Here is a 10490-nt window from a genome sequence, read left to right as displayed (position 1 = left end):
AAAGTCATATCACCATATAAGAGGTGGTGGTCCATGCATTGTATGGTATAGATCGATCTCTGAACTCAAAATATTAAATTTTGGCAGAGTCATGGGCATTTGTTGAAAATTATGTTTAAAAACAGTATTCTTGTATTTTATCAGTTTCCATTTTATGTGATTGATGGATTGGATATGGATTTTAAGTATGTACAGTTCATTTGTTTATAAATCACATTTTGTTTTTCTTTATATAAATTCAGCATCATATACCAGGTGGTAATAGTCTACAGATACCAGGTGGTAATAGTCTACAGATGCTATATTAAAAATTTGAGCTTGAAATGTTAAGTTTTGACAGCATTATTAGCATTTGTTGAAAATAATATAAACATATATTTTTCATGTTTTTACTGGCTTTCTATTGAAGGCATCATTCTTTTAGTTTGAGTGTTTGGTTATAAAATAAATCTGGCACTCATTCCAGACTAATAAACTTATCTTCATAGATATGGTCAGGAAAAGTGCAGCCACTTGATAATAACTGTGAAACCAAAAGAAACACAGACCATACAAGTTGGAAGAAAACAGAACAATCTTATTGATCCAGAGTCCAGCCAAAGGAATAATACTGTAAAATCAAAAAAGCAACAGACCAAGCTGGACAAGTCTTCAAAAACTGCATTATCCCAGACTGGCAAAGTTGCATCTGTGAATCAGAAAAAGAAGTCAGAGAAAAAAGAAATGGAAGATGAAGTCCAAAAAGAAAACAATGATGATGTCCAGTGGTGGGTAAGTATAAAAAAGAACGTTCTTTAATTACTTATGTAAGATGTGACTTTTTTCTCTTAATATTTAAAAACATTTATTAGGCAATTTTAGCACCTTGCCAGGGAGGGTGCTAGAATTCCAGTTTTAAAGCTAATTATGGACATTGTTGTTGTTATTAGTCCATAATGGACAGTAAAGAGGTAACGTTGAGTGGGCACTTGAAAGAACAACAGCATATTAAACTTCAACTAGTAAAACAGTATCTGCAGTGACAACTTTGCATGGCAGGAATCCAGTATTAACGTTATTAAATCAGAAACCATCCTTAAATATTTAGATTACTCACATATTTTGCAATGTCTTCCAAACCTTGTCAACAGGAATCATATAAATAGTCTGTATGAAAAAAAAAACTGATGCAATCATTAATAACAGTAGAGTTTATGCTGCCAAGGTTGAAACTGTGTTTCTTGGTAAGGTAAGATCAATTGGTATAAAGCAGTCTTGTAACAAAACCTAGGAAAGGCTGTATATGCTCTTTTGTATAATGGATCGCATACGTAAATTACTTGAATCATTTATCAGACACACTACTCATGCCTGGGTGTGTAACAGGACTGGATGGGGTTGCTTAATACCATCTTGATGTACTGGAATGACTTTAGCCTTTAGTCAAGAAGGAACATATCCAGTAGACAGGATCTTATTAAATACTGATGTTAAAAGAGACTTTCCAGACCCTACACACATCCTTTAGAAATAATAAGCAGTCATGTTTTCTAAGACAACATTCATGAAAAAATAATTAATTATACCATTCTGTATTAAATGAACATAAGCAAGAAAATTATAGCTGAATATTTACAGCCCAACCTTGTATCCAGTTTTGCAGGCAGGATAAATTTCACATGTAGTATTTTCTTTCTTTGATATTTGTAATTCAGTCTTATGTTCATTGGGGTGGCCATCATTCTGTTCTGTGCCTGTGCATATACTATGCATTTTTATGTATTTATCTTTCCTAGACCTCTCACTTGCAACCCATTAGCCTTCATGTGACACAAAAGCCCCACTCAGTCATTAATTTCCAGCATACAGCCTTAGAGGCCTTTACCACTCCGATTCACTCCTCCAACCCCCCAAACTGTGCACAAACCATGCCTTCTCAGTCTTTGGTCTCAAACTGTGGGACTCTCTGACTTCTTTTTTTAAAGATCATTCCTCTTACCCCATTTTCCAAACTGAACTAAAAGCACATTACAAGACTCAAAGAAAATACAACGGCTCTGTCTCTGTCCCTCTCTGGTCACATAGCTTGTCATGTATCTATTGTTTTTGTACCCAGAAGCCAATTCTGATATTCATTTTCTGTATAATACTTGTTTATATTGTGCTCTGTCATTTACTCTGTATATAGTGTCAAGTATTAATTTTGTTTACCCCCCCCTCGGGTTGAGACTGAAATAGGTACAGTGGGATCAGTGTTATACCCCAGTTAACAATTTCAAAATAAATAAAATTTATCTTTGGGTAAGAGCAGATCATGGGATGGCCATCATACAGTCAAAGTTTAGATTCATGCTGGCCTTCTCATCACTATCCCTGCAGCATATTTCACAATGCCAGGTCAGTGGATGCAATGCCTGTTTAGAAAAATGTGCCACTTTCTGGCTACAGTTTATCACCATTCTGCTTGATAGACCCATACATCTAGGTTGTCTTAGTGCCAGTGGCATTATCTGACCTGTGCCACGTGTCCTGCAGTGGAACAAGTTGCCTTCTTTTCTTCTCTATCCTACCTTCTCAATTTGCAAAATGGTTACAAGATACTCTTGGTTCATCTTTGTTGCAAGTTTGGCTATAATGGAGAACATCGGTTAGAGTGTAAGCCATGCCTATGAATATAAATAAAAGTTACACTTAGTCCAGTGTTCTCCATTATCACCTAGACCTTTAATGCTTTTTGTTCTATAAGAAATGTTGTGAAATATTGTCAATTGTAGTAAAATAGTACACATATGGATTACTGAGATTCAGAAGTTAAGATGTGTTTAAAAGTAATGAGCTGCTGAGGGACATCCTGTTTCTGTTTGTAAAGGTGGTAGTCAGTTATGGACATGATCTTGCTTCTTGTAAGCAAGGAGATATTTTATTCCATTATTTATAAGCTGAAGAATACCCACATGTAAATTAATTTGAATGCATTATACTTTTAATATATGTGTTTTTTTTTTTTTTGGTAGAAGTCTAAACACCTTGAATGTGTTGGCTGCTTCCATGAATATAATGGGCAACTGTGGCTTGTTTATCCATGTTATAGTGTTGTGGATAGTATTGTTTATGGTTAATATGTGTGTGTTTAAGTTATGTTGTTGATGTTTATAAATTAAATGTGTTAATAATGTATAACCCATGAAATAAGTAATCATCACTAATCTAATAACGTTTGATCACAGTAATAAAAAAGTGTGTTTTTCAGGGTGAGCAGATGCTGTATTATTTATTGATGGTGCTACAAAACTGTCAACTTTAGTGTACTATAAATCTCCATGCACAGTGTTTAAAATGTGATGGACTGTTAACTCGAGACTTTAGCGATAATGAAGAACACTGGACTGAAATAGTGTCTTTGAAATCATGATTTAAAATGTCATGACATGGCTGCACATTGAGTAACAGCTTATTTCTAGCTCTCCCAGTATGAAAACAGAGCTCAGCAGAGAAGGCCAGTAGACGGGTTTATGGGTAAATTTCAATCACTGGCTAGTAAGTACACTTCCTGGAAGCCAGGAATAAAGAAATACAGAAGACCTGGAAAAAATCAGCTACTAAAAGTGAGGAAGAAACACTGACTGAGGAGAGTTCTGCAGCTGTTCAGCAAAAAGCAATGCAACCTTTAGACATGACTTCCAGTAACCTACAGGAAGATACAAGACAACTGCATACAGCCCTGGTTAAAATAAACAAAACACTGATGGAGTATATCAACACAAACAATAAAAGGCTGGAAAGAATGAAAGACACTTTAAACAGATATTCAAATGGGATGATAAAGCTACAAAAATCAGAGGTTGAAATAAAGAAAAGGCTGGCTGAATATGAGACTGAGCAAAGGCAAAATCACAGTCCAAAAAGATACGTTTAATCCACATAAATCCACTTAAGCACTTTTCATCAGCGCATTACGCTGACTTCTTCAGAAATTGTTAAAATCAATTAACCAGCTGGTCTTTATATAAACTAACAATTAAAACCTCCTAAACACGCGTTAAAAGCCAATCCATTATTGATGTTAAAGTGTTTAAAGAAACAAGACTGAAATTCTCGAGACAAGAAAAGAACAACAAACATTCAAGTAATTAAAGTGTAGTAGAAATTAAATTACCCCAATCATGTTGAAACTTCACTACACATATTAATGAGACATAAGTTTAAAACTAAATACAAAATAATCCTAAACAGTACAAAATTACTTGAATCACCATAGTTAGCCAAACACGTACCATATAAAAAGGAAATAATGGAAAAAAAGGAAAAAAAATGGAAAACAATTAAAAAAAATGACACTTGTTCTATTTCTAGTGTACTTAAACTGAATAGCCTTAAGAGGTGAATTTTTTTCCTTTTTATATGGTACGTGTTTGGCTAACTATGGTGATTCAAGTAATTTTGTACTGTTTTGGATTATTTTGTATTTAGTAATTACTGTAATTACTTGAATGTTTGTTGTTCTTTTCTTGTCTCGAGAATTTCAGTCTTGTTTCTTTAAACACTTTAACATCAGTAATGGATTGGCTTTTTTTAGCCACGTGTTTAGGAGGTTTTAATTGTTAGTTTATATAAAGACCAGCTGGTTAATTGATTTTAACAATTTCTGAAGAAGTCAGCATAATGCGCTGATGAAAAGCGCTTAAGTGGATTTATGTGGATTAAACGTATCTTTTTGGACTGTGATTTTGCCTTTGCTCGGTTCAATTGTTTTTTGAATATGAGACTGCTCAGAAAGAGATGTTTCAAAAAATAATGGATTTAGAGTACAGAGCACGTAGGGAAATCCTGAAATTTTTAGCTGTACCAGAGAAGCTGGAAGTAACAGACTGCATTAATTTTATGAAAGCACAAATAAGCAATTGGACTGGTATTCTACAGCAGGAGTTGTTAGTTGAAAGGGCACATCGTGCGAATGCTCCGAACCTGGCTATAAGAAAGCAACCTAGACTTTTAACAGTAAAGATACACTCCTACCAGCAGAAGAAGTTGATTCTGACAAAATGGTGGCAGAAGGACAAAGTACTAAAAGTGGGAGAAAGCAGAGTGTTTGTGGAGAACGATTACTCTTTGTACACCAGACAGAAGAGAAGAAAATGTATTCCGCTATTCAGGATGCAGGTGTGAGATTCAAACTGCTGTACCCAGCTGTCTTCAAGGTATTTTTCCCTGGAAGGACAAAATTATTTTTTGATGAAGTACATGCTAAGGAGGAAATACAAAAGTTTGTCCAATAAAAAATAAGCTGTGAAACAGAGATTCTGCTTCTTGTTCTTCTGGTAATAAAGACCACAGAGGGACTGCACTTTATTTTATTTATTTACATTTATTTTTATTTTATATTTGTTGACTGGGGAGGTCTGACTAGACAGAGCTGTCCATTTTCAGCAGAGGCCCGGGGAGAAAAGCTCCATAAAAAATTACTAACATACTGTACATAAGATATTTGCATGAGCATTGTGGTTTACACATAAAGTTATAAAATATAGCAAATAACATATGATCGCATAATATATTTACGTAAGCATAGTGGTTTAGACATACGATTAAAAGTATAGCAGGTAGTAACATGTGATTGTTGTTCATACAGTATGTTTAGTAGAGGTAATCTTAAAGATGTAATGAAGATAAGAGAAGAAAGAAAAAAACTAAAACTACTAGCCAGTTTTCAAAGGAGAAGAATATGGACAAGTTCATATGAGGTTCACTGACATTTTAAGGGAAAGCTTTTCAACATATTCTAGGGGAGAGTTAGTAGGTATATATGGGACAGTGGGGAGTAGGCAGCAGTGAGTTGGTAAGTAATGTGTGATAATAAATATAGTGCATCTGTGGGAGTTTTAAAGAAGACGGATAGTGGATAGAGGAAAAGTGTTAGAATATGTCAGCCATGTGCTAGGTAGTTACATGTCCAAGTGTTGTTTAGGTGGAAATCAGCTATTTTGTGAAGATGGTTTTGTTAGGTTGTACCCTGATTTGTAGTGGTAGGGAGTTCCAAATCTTGGAAATGTTGCTAGTATACAGTGAGTCAATAAAGCTGTAACGGCTTTTGGAGATTGCGATTAGTGCCTTGTTAGTGGATCTAAGTTCTCGGTTATTGGAGTAGAGTGTGATCAGGTGTTGTAAGACTGGAGTTTTATCAGGTTGGTACAGTATTTGGTGAGCTAGAAGAAGATACTTTAGAGCTAAGGTGTTAGGGAATTCCAGCCAGGAAAGCTGTTTTAGGGCTTGACAGTGGTGGATGCAGTAGGAGGAGTTTGTGGCAACGTTTGCTATTTTGTTGTAGCATACTGATAGCTGGTTTAAATCACTCTTGTTTAGATTAATTAGGACAGGAGAAGCATACAGTAAGGTAGAGAGAGGATGGGTATGAGCTAGGGTAACTTTACTGTTGCTGATTAGGAAGTTTTTACATCTGTAAAGAGTACCTAGTTTTTTGTTGACTTTGGCTATTGTATGAGCTATGTGTTTATCAAATTTCATATTATTGTCAATAATGACGCCTAGTAATTTGGTTCGTGTGATGGGGGAGATAGGGCTATTATCTGATGCAGAAATAGAGAATGGGGGAGTAGGTACAGCTGCATTGGAAGGATGGAAGAGCATAAGTTGGTCTTTTTAGGATTTAGTATTAGCTGGGATTTTGTTAGCCAGGTTTCAATGGATGTAAAAACTTCTTGCATCTTGATGTGAAGTTGGAGGGTGGGGGCAGAGAAGATTAAGGTGGAGTCATTAGCGTATTGAACCAGGTTTGCTAGAGGGGTGGCTTTGTGCAGATTATTTGTAAATATAGTGAAAAGTAGGGGTCCTAGGATTGATCCTTGGGGTACTCCTAGTTTTACAGAACACAGGGGGAGAAAGAGAGTTTGTCCACTGAACAGCTTGTTGGCATTGGGAGAGATAGTTTTGAAACCATAATAGAGTGGGGGTAGTTAGTTTTAATTCTGAGAGTGATGTTAGAAGTTTTGTATGGGGGACTGTATCAAATGCCTTTGATAAGTCAAGGAAAACTGCAGACACTACTTGGCCATTATTGCGTTGCATATTTACTAGGTTACTAAAATGCTAGTAAAATGAATAGCACTGATCCACTAAGTCAACACAACTCATAAACAAAAAACTTCCAATTGTGGTTAAATCCAAGGCACACACTACAACCGTAAAAACAAGAATACTTTATTGAAAGTTAAGTGCTTTCATCCCTATTACATAAGGGACTTCTTCAGGTTCTGAAGAAGTTCCTTATATAATAGGGATGAAAGCACTTAACTTTCAGTAAAGTATTCTTGTTTATATAGTCATAGTATGTGCCTTGGATTTAACCACAACTGGAAGTTTTTTGTTTATAGGTTACTAAAATGGATGAGTGCAGTGGCAGTGCTATGGTTGGGATGGAATCTGTGTTGAGCTTTGGCAAGAAGATTGTTGGATAGGAAATGTGGTAGGATCTGAGTGTGATATAAATTTTCTAGTATTTTAACCAGTGGGGAAAGTATAGCTATAGGGCTGTAGTTCGTTAGGTCAGTGGAGGAGCCCCCTTTGTGTGTTGGTATAATGTAGGAGATTTTCCAGAGAAGTGGCACCTTTTGTTCTGAGATTGATCTATTAATAATTATAGAGGTTGGGTAGGAAATGGCTTTGGTGGCTATTTGTAGGAATTTGGCAGGTAGTTTGTCTACTGCTAGGGTGGTGGGTTTAAGTTTGGTTAGATGTCTATAGATGCTGTAAGTTAGTACATGTTGAAGGGTGAAGGAGTTGGCATTATTTGATGGGTTATATAGTATAGTGGGGGTTGAGGAGGGTGGGGCTGTTGACAGCTTTAGTATGGAGTTGGTAAAGAACTCATTGAATTGAGTGGCTGTGTTTATAGAGGTGGTGTCTATGTTTGGATGAGGAGTTGGTGATTCACCTGGTTGGCTAATACTGTTTGCAGCAGTCCAGAACTTGTGTGGGTTGGTATTGTGCTTAGTTTGAATTTCACTGTAGTATTTTTGTTTGTCTAGTCTGATTTGTTTTTTTATAGTGTTTCTCAGTTCTAAGAATGTTTGCCTATTAGGAGTAGTTTTGTTTTTGCACCAGCAGTCCCATGCTTTGTCCCTTTGTTTCATAAGTTGGCTAGTGCTCTTGGTAAGCCATGGGGCATACATGGATTTAGTGTGGTGGATCTGTCTTGGTGGGGCAAGTTGGTTGAGAAGGCCTAAGAAGAAAGTGTTGAAATAGTCAACTGATTCATCTAAAGGAAGTGTTAAAAGAGGGGACCAGTCAGAATGTTTAAGAGCTGTATTAAGGTCATCAGCCCTGAAGTTTTTAGTGTATTTGATGTGTTTAAGAGAGCTAGTTCTAGTGACTTTAGTTTGGTCTCTGATGAAGAAGTTTGGGAGGTGGTCACTTAGAGTGTTGGGTAGTGTACCAAAAATATGGGTGGAAGATGGGTGATTGGAGTGAAACCTTTTCAAAATTTTCAAAGGAAAATGTTGAAGAGAAGGAAGGGAGCATGAGAGTTGACTAGAAGAACTGAGAGTATATTGGAAATTAAACAGAGACAGGATTTCAGAGATGAACAATAATAAAAACAGTAAATTAATTTGGGATTACAATGCAATAATTATATTTGTGAAAAATGATAGAACAAGAAAATATGGGAATATTGGAGTTTTTCAGAGTTTGTTGTACTTGTGGGGGACTCTAAAGCTTATGCCCTACTTCATATCATTAATGTTTAGAAAAATGCTTTGGGGAGGGCAAGAGGAGGGAGAAAGTTAACTGTAAGTAAAGATATTTTTCTTGAATAGTACCAATTTCGTGGCATGTGGTTTTCTTTACATTCTATAAAGTAACATTTTTTCAGTTAATTTTAAGTGTAATAGGGATTGTAAACAGGTGCTGCTGTTCTTGTTTTTTTTTCTTTCTCTATTCTCTCTTTCTCTTCTTGTTCAGTTTTAAGAAATATAAGCACTACAATGTATAAAAAAGCCTGGTTAAAAAACACAATACAAGAACCATTAATGTGCTTTGTCTCATTCTTGCATGAGGAAATGACTGGATTAAATACTTTAGACTGATTCATTAGCAGGTTTTTAAGAGAGAGACAGTAAATGAAAAGGAACATTGCATATTATGAGTTTTTTTCCCCTAGCAAATACATGTAAGCTCAGTAACAATTCTGCAGCTGCTCATGTTTCCATGGAAACAATCTGATAAAGAGAGACTGGCTGTCTGGTTCTCATCTCTCCATTGAGACAATCTGATAAAGAGAAACTGGCTACAGTCTGGTGGAGAGTGACTGGCTGAGGAAAAAAAAGAAAGGAAAAGAGAAATTGGCTAAGAGATATTGTTCTCTAAAAGCATTCAGAGATTTCCCCAAAGTAGATAATGTTCTCTGAAAGCATTCAGGGGTTTTCTCAAGGTAGTTAATGTTCTCTGAAAATGTTCAGGGATTTTCCCAGCTGGGAGAGGTATAAAGATAAGAAAAAAACAATCAGCACCTAGTAGAAGCACAGGCTGCACCATGTGTCTTAGCATGGATGACCTTTCTTTTAGGTTAACTCAAGTTTTTGAGTGTAGCTGTCAGTTTGGGACTTTTGTTCCTATTAGGAGTGTAAAACTTCAACATTTGATGATGTAAATAGTTTTGTGCATTAGTATTAAGTTAATAGGCTTTAGGGGGTATTGGAGGTGTGTTTGTTTTGTTTTGTTTTTTTGTTTGTTTGAGGGCTTCCAATAAAACAAAAAGTTTTATAAGATGTGACATAGGCTCAACTGTATTTGACAAGAAACAATTGTATAAAAGTTCAACCTGTCAAGCAGTGTATGCATGTAACACAAAAGCTGGAACTAGACATTTAACAAAACGTGTTATACATAAAAGGTGGGAATAATAACCTTTAATACAATGATGCTTTCTTTAATGTCTTTAAATGCAAATGGCCTCACAGATAAATACAAACAAGAAAGAGTGGTGAACTATATTAAAAAATATAGATTGCAAATAGCTATGTTACAGGAGACACACTTAAAAAGAACTGAACATGTGAGTTTGATAAAGAAAGGATTTCAGTGTGGTTATTTAGTGGAATACATGGGACAAAGAAGAAGAAGAATACTTATATTAATTGCAAGATGAACTCCAGTAGTGGTAGAACAAGATAAAAAGGACAATAGTGGCAGATTTGTAATGCTACAGGGCTACTGGCACGGGAGGAGGATTACACTGGCATGTATTTACATTCCACCTAAAACTGCTATAATGGAGCTTAAGAAAATTCTGGGAGAAATAATCAGTTTTCAACAAGGAATATTACTTATAAGTGGGGATTGGCACTTGAATTGCAGCAGTGAAGATGTGTTTCAGGGCCCAGAAGGTAAAATATAACAAAGGGGGGTAGATTTTTGAAGAAATTTATAAACATATTTCACATGGAAGATATGAATTCAGTAACAGGAGTTCAGAGTGAATTTACATATTATTCCCC

The sequence above is a fragment of the Protopterus annectens genome, chromosome 13.part0 (genome assembly GCF_019279795.1).
Source record: "Protopterus annectens isolate FY-2018-M chromosome 13.part0, PAN1.0, whole genome shotgun sequence".
In the NCBI taxonomy this organism is placed as follows: Eukaryota; Metazoa; Chordata; order Ceratodontiformes; family Protopteridae; genus Protopterus; species Protopterus annectens.
This window is presented reverse-complemented; position numbering follows the sequence as displayed.